This window comes from Nylanderia fulva, unplaced genomic scaffold, assembly GCF_048542155.1.
Source record: "Nylanderia fulva isolate GAGA-0341 unplaced genomic scaffold, ASM4854215v1 Scaffold311, whole genome shotgun sequence".
NCBI lineage: Eukaryota > Metazoa > Arthropoda > Insecta > Hymenoptera > Formicidae > Nylanderia > Nylanderia fulva.
In genome coordinates this window covers 45,098-52,566 of record NW_028190381.1, presented here as the reverse complement: position 1 = coordinate 52,566, position 7,469 = coordinate 45,098, and positions in this window count along the sequence as shown.

Here is a 7,469-nt window from a genome sequence, read left to right as displayed (position 1 = left end):
TTAGAAAGTAAAATTGCATGGTCTACTAAATTGTAAATCGTATTAATTTTGTACTTAATAGGATGACTCGAAAGAAAATCGATGTATCTGCCAGAACATGTAGGTTTCCTAAACCAATTAGTTCTCAATTTATTCTCATTGCGGATAACTGTAGAATTTAAAAAATTAATAGAAGAATTGGTCTCTATTTCATGTGTAAATTTTAAACGTTCATGATAATTATTAAAAATACTTAAAATTTCATTTATTTTAGAGCTAGGTAAAATAACAAAAATGTCGTCCACATATCTATAAAAAGTCTGAACTTTAAAACTTAAAGAATTTAAACAATTTGTTTCCAAGTCATCCATTACCAAGTGATTATCATGAACGTTTAAAATTTACACATGAAATAGAGACCAATTCTTCTATTAATTTTTTAAATTCTACAGTTATCCGCAATAGGAATAAATTGAGAACTAATTGGTTTAGGAAACCTACATGTTCTGGCAGATACATCAATTTTCTTTCGAGTCATTCTATTAAATACAAAATTAATACGATTTACAATTTAGTAGACCATGCAATTTTACTTTCTAACGAACAATTTCATAATACGAATATTGAGATTGTAAAGAACATTTTAATTAATAATTGATTTCCGGATCATATTATTAATATTGTAAAGAACATTTTAATTAAGAATTGATTTCCGGATCATATTATTAATAAGTATGTAAATAAAAGAATTAATGTACTGAATAACAACAGGAATGGTAACGGTCACAATGCGGATAATAACGACAGTTTGAGTAATGATTTAGATAATAACGTTAATATGAATTCGGCTCAAGATAAGAATTATGTAATTCCACTCCCATACGTTAAAGACGTTAGCGACAGTATTAAAAGGTCACTTAAAAATGCTAACATAAATGTCGTTTATAGTTTGCCAAAAAAGTTGAATAGGCTGATAAAACGAGGTATAGATTTAATAACTAATGATATTAAAACGAATGTAGTATACAAGATTAATTGTGAAAATTGTAATGCATCATACATTGGACAAACAAAAAGACATTTATGCACTAGAGTGAAGGAACATGCCAGCAATATTAAATTACATGAGTCTAATCATTCGGTTTTGAGCAAACACAGATGTGATTTTGGGCATAACTTTGATTGGAAATCACCGACAATTTTACATAACGAGAAACATGTAAGAAAGAGAGAGATTGCTGAAATGTTCTTCATAAAGAAGCATGACAATACAGTTAACCTACAGAAAGACACCGAGAATTTGACAAACATTTACGACAAAATAATAAAGATTGTTTAGTGGCGCGTTTCAAATTTAGTCGTTGACGAAACATCATAACGATGGGACGTGTTCCTCTTTTAACTTTTAACTTTCGATTTTAAATAACACCAGTGTGATGTTACGTTAACCTCGGTTTAATTGATGGGTATGTTTATAAAATTTATATTTATTTTATTAATTTAACACTTAAATGAGTTTTCGTATGTTAAAAACTATTGTGTAATATTATGTTGTAGAAATTTCACTTGAAAAGGACCACAACCAAATGGTCGAAACGTCATGAAATAATCAAATAAAATTTGCTAGTTACGTCAAAGTCAAGTTTTTTAAGCTTATTTTCACCACTAGCGACCAATATTAATTTTGATTAATATTAATTTTAATTGATCGTTATTTCATTTATATTTTATAAGACAATTAATTATTTAATCTTTTTATATGAAATGGAATATTGTTTATGCTATGAAAAAGTAAAACTGCGTACCATACGTGAGCGCGGTTGCCGCCGCGCCGCAGCTAACTTCGCGCGCCCGCCCCTGACTTACTCTTGTAACTCCGCGCTGATTGACTGATTACAATAATTAATTGCGGTGAAATTATTTATCAGATCGAAAAATAGTATTAAACATTTTCTCTTAGATTTTCATTTTCTATCGAATGGTACTGAGCGTATGCGACACTTTTTTAACACCCTATATATATATATATATATATATATATATATGTAAATATAAAATTTCTTTTTTTTACAGCAAATTAACACCGCGGTTCGTAAGGCAGTGAACAAGGAGCAGGCGCGCCAACGAAAATACGCCGATCGCCGCTTTTATATTCCCGCAACACCAGGATACGTGCTTGCGCCGCCGACAGCACCAGGATATATACCGCCAGCAGCACTAGGATACGTGAATGCACCGCCGGCAGCATCAGGATATATATTTGCACCGCCGGCAGCACTAGGCCTGGTGCTGTCGGCGGCGCAAGCACGTATCCTGGTGCTGCGGGAGTATGTAAATATATATATATATATATATTTATCATAAAATTTGATTATTGCACCCGTATTATAAACATAGAAATTAAAATAACGTTTAAAAAATACTTAACAAAATTAGTATGTAAAATTATGGAAAAACTATATAAATGATTATAAATTAAGTATTAGTTTATATTTATAAAAATCAGAAATTATCATGATTAAGTTATATATACATATATCTCTGTTTCTCCATTTCGCTGTCTCCCCCCTCCCACCTCTCTCTCATTCCATCTCTCTTTCTCTCTCTCTTTCATGTACACACCGGATTGTGATAGATTTCATGATAAATTAAGCAGTGTTAATGATAAACAACATGGTAAAGTTTAAATTAATCTGTAGGCAAGTTGCAAATGACAAATATTTTTCGGCGCGGTATATGTCGCGGCGCATTAGAGGCGAGTGAGGAGAGACGCGTCATATGATACCGCGCCGAAAAATATTATTACATTGATTTTTTGGCGATAAGAAAATGACGCAAAAATGATATATATATCTCTTATGTACATATAAAATCTGGTAATACTTTTTTTTTAATTATTTATAAAATTACATTAATATTGGACAGTGTATTTATACATATAACTTTCTGGAGAAATAAATCTGTATCGCTATGATATTTGTAATATATAATTATATATATATAAAATATATTTAAAGATTTACATTAATTATTACAAATATAATTATCTTAGTGATACAAATTTATTTTTCTAGGAAGTCTTTTCTAGGAAGGAATATACACAGTTATGCACATATTTAAATACACAGTCCAATTTAATAGTAAGATTGATTAATTGACTAAAGTATTATAAGATTTTTATCTTTTGATACAGATCGATATATTCATATGATACATATAATATAATTTACTGCATAAATATAATACAATATATACGTAAATACAATATACTGTATTTAAGTATGACATGATAAAGCAGTGTCTTTCTGACACATTCATTGAATGTACAGATTTCTTAATTAATACTCTAACGCGTCATTGTGTTTTTTTAAAATACAAAACAAAAAAGTATTTGTTTAATGTCGTCAAAATAAGAGTCAATTTAAACCAGTTTAAGTCGTTTAGTTATTTTTAATAAAAAAATCAATCATATTTTATCATATGTCGAATATTTTAGTTTCTTATTTGACATATTTTTTTATTGTCGTCAAAATCGCCAAAAAATAAATATAGTGTCGTCAAAGTATACAATGTCATCAAATTAGTCAATCCTCTGTTTCGAGTTAGTTTGACGACGTCGCCAAAGTATACGATTTATCGATAAAATTGTGACGACCGTCGTCAAAACAGCCAGAAGTCGTCAAAGTGTCCAATCTGTACCGGAAATCGTCGTCAAAGTATGCGATTGACATATATATTATATTATATGTTTCTTTAAATAAAAAAAAAATTGTTAATTAAAAATAAATATTTTATTCCAAAATTTTATTCTTCTTTTATTCTAACGTTTTGCTCTAATATTCATTTAATATGTATGAATAATAGAAAAAAAAACCCAACAATTATCAAAAGGAAACACAATACACTTTGCAAGTATATGATGAAAAGACCATATATCAGATTCAAAAGTTAAATTTTTTACAATATAAATATTTAATTCTTTTGAATCTAGGGGTTACTTATATAAAGAATCGTAGGATGTAAAATATTTTCCAACAATAAATATTTCTTGTAGGCTTGTAACAACAATATTTTGAATTTGAATAAGTATATTATTTTTCATTAAACAATACGAATTTGCACAATTTTATCGATAAATCGTATACTTTGGCGACGTCGTCAAACTAACTCGAAACAGAGGATTGACTAATTTGATGACATTGTATACTTTGACGACACTATATTTATTTTTTGGCGATTTTGACGACAATAAAAAAATATGTCAAATAAGAAACTAAAATATTCGACTTGAATAAGAATGTGTCAAAATAGTAAAATCTCTATGTTTAAATTTTTTAAATTGCTTATAGAAAACGCTTTTAAATTTTTTAAGTAATGGACTTAAATTATCTTTTATAGCATGAATAAACTGTTTTTCTATTTTAGGTAAATTATGCTCTAATGCTACATTTATTTCGTGTAATCTACGACCAATTTGTTGCATAGGATAATTAGGAGATTTTATTAAATTTTTAATCTGGCCAAGATAATTCTCGAACGGGAAACATGAAAATAAATCTAATGGCCCATAAATCTGCACATCATCAGCTTAAATGACATAATATGTGTACATTATAGATTAAAAATTCTCGGCCGTATAATTGTTCACAATGTTTAACAAATATATTCAACAGTTCTTGTGGAAATGCACAACTAAATTTTGATATAAGTTTTGCAGATATTAGAATTGATATCGCAGTATGAAAAAGTAAATAGTTTTTATAGGCGGTTGTATCGACTAAATTTTTTAGTACGAGAGGTCCTAAATATAATAAAAATGTATGGAACTCTGTCGCTTTCCACCTTGGAAGCTTATGAAGTGTTCTGGGTTTTCTATTAAATTCTAACGGCATATATGATTTTAAGAATTCTAAATGTTCTGATAAAATATTCACTTTACGACCAGATAATCGGGTTGTTAACGCACCACTTATCCAAAAATTTAATAATTTTTGCATTACTCATAAGCAATAAGCATGCATATAATCAATAGAAAAAACAGTAACCATGCCGATTCTCAATTTAATTAAAGGATAGATTCCGATATGGTGATCCTCATCTTGTTGATTAACAAAAGAAATATTTGTTCTTTTCGGTGCAGATATATCTCTAAATACAACTCGACTCGCACATCCTCGTATCACACATTTTTCGCAACATGAATAGCCAGTATGGGATTTTACACTTTATAAATGCTCTAGCAGGTGCATCGCACAAAACTGTGGATACCAATGTAATATCTTTTGTTATTGATTTCAATACCTTCTTGCAACAAATATAAGAGTTCATTAATAAAATCTTCTAGAAATAATTCTAAAAGCTGTGGTTTTGATCAACCGCAAAATATACCAATAGCAAAGGGATTAGTTTTAAAATTTTTTACTAGTCCTAAAATCGGCCAGAATTGTAAATTTGAACTGTTAAATAATGGAAGTCCATCAATATTAAAACTGATATCTAACTTATTTTCAAAATTTTCTGCTGTTTGCGATACAATAGATTTTAAAATATTTTTCAGACCAAAATAATAAAAATCCCCATTATTGAGTTGTTTTTTTTAAATATTTCTTGGCGTTTCTAATAACGTTCTGGAGTCTAAAGGTAATTCATGATAAAAAACGTGTAATACGTGTAATAAACCAGTGATTGCAGAATGTGTGATTAAAATTAAGAGCCCACTGCCTTAAGCTTGAGTTTAAACATGGCTGAAAAACTGTACTATTTAAATTTATATTTAAATCAGATAAAACTAACGTATTGTCAAACAACGTTAGCAATAAACTTGCATCGTAATTACTTGACACATTATTTTTAATTATATTATTAATATTGTCATCTTTATTTTCACTATTAAGTAAAATATTCCCATGTGATATATTTGACACACAAGTGCATATCTATTATTACTATTTTCAGGTATACTATTAAGTGAAATATTCTTATGTGTTATGTTGGGTTTCTTATCACAAATTTGAAGTGTTTTACAAACAGTTAGTGCAATTCTACGATAAAATTGGCGCTTACAGTAGGAATAATAAGAAGGTTCTAACCCAGGTCCTCTGAGGGGGATGCGGGGCGGGGGGGTTTTCGGGGGCGAGGGGGTACAACGTCACGCGGGCGGGGGGTCTTATCAGCAAATAAGCTTATCTTATCAGCTCAGGTTACCTGATAAGGAGCTCATGTTACCTTATATGTTTATAAACAAAAGATAAACATTCCAGCGATATTTATTAAAAGATAAGATAAACATTCCAGCAATATCTATTACAAAAGGGCTGCCGCTGCCGACAATCAGGGGGGGGGGGGTTGCGTTTCTTCCCCCATACGTTATCTGTATATTTCTAAGAAATATAATTAAATTCTAAGAAGGGCTGCCGCTTGGATCCGAGCGCCGACAATAAGTTCTTTGAAAATCTAAGATAATCAAATTCTAAGAAGGGCTGCCGCTAAATCCATGCTGAGTGCCGACAATCAAGGGGGTTGATACATGATCTATACGTATATTTCTAAGAAATATCAGCGGGTAAAGTTTCAGGGCGAACGTGTCGCCGCTTGCGACCTCGCTGCCTGCAACCTCGCCGCTTGCGACCTCGCTGCCTGCAACCTCGCCGCTTGCGGCCTGTGACATGTTTTTGCATGGGATTGTATATCACCCTCGCGGTACCTCCCCAATAAGCGACGGTTTTTTATTGTTTATCTTAGGAAGAAATACCAGCGCCAATAACCAGCGGCTGCAGGAATTTATAAACAAAACAAGCGCCGAAAATTTACGTCATCTAAATTTTTCTCGTTCGTACGTTGACGAACAAAGGATTGATCGGGATATATAATGAGGACCGATGCCGCTGCCGGGCCATAGTACTACTGGCGAGCGCACGCTCTCTTCATTCAAGATGTTTCTCTTGCTATCAAGTGCTTCCGATATTCTCAGTTTAAGTGCCGAACAGTTACAATATATTCCGAAGATAGTTTTACTGCAAAAGTGCGGCTATTTCGTAGAGCATTTGTGGGACAAACTTCCGGAGCATATCAAGACGGATCCGGAGGTTCAGACATATCGTCGCTGCCTCGAACACTACAATCGGCCGTGGATGCGAACGCATATTGACGGTCCAGCACCAATGATCAGGGATTGCAGCGAATGTCAGCAAAAATAGGCTGAGGTTAAAAGTGTGAAAAAGTGCCAAAAATTAAAAATGGAGAACGCGGTAAAAGATCATTCGAGGTGTTTTGAGAATGTTGAGAGATGGTATAGACATCTCGATGAATGCTATTATGATAAAAAAAAAGATGACCCGTTTCATTTTAAACGTGAAGCGGTGACTTCGGTTGTGCAATTCGTAAGAAATCGCGAACTTGGTGTGTAAAAACCGCATACAAGAGATGTTGCTCATTTCCTGGAAATGCACGAAGACATTTTAAGAGTGACTGGTGGGTTATCCAAATGCACC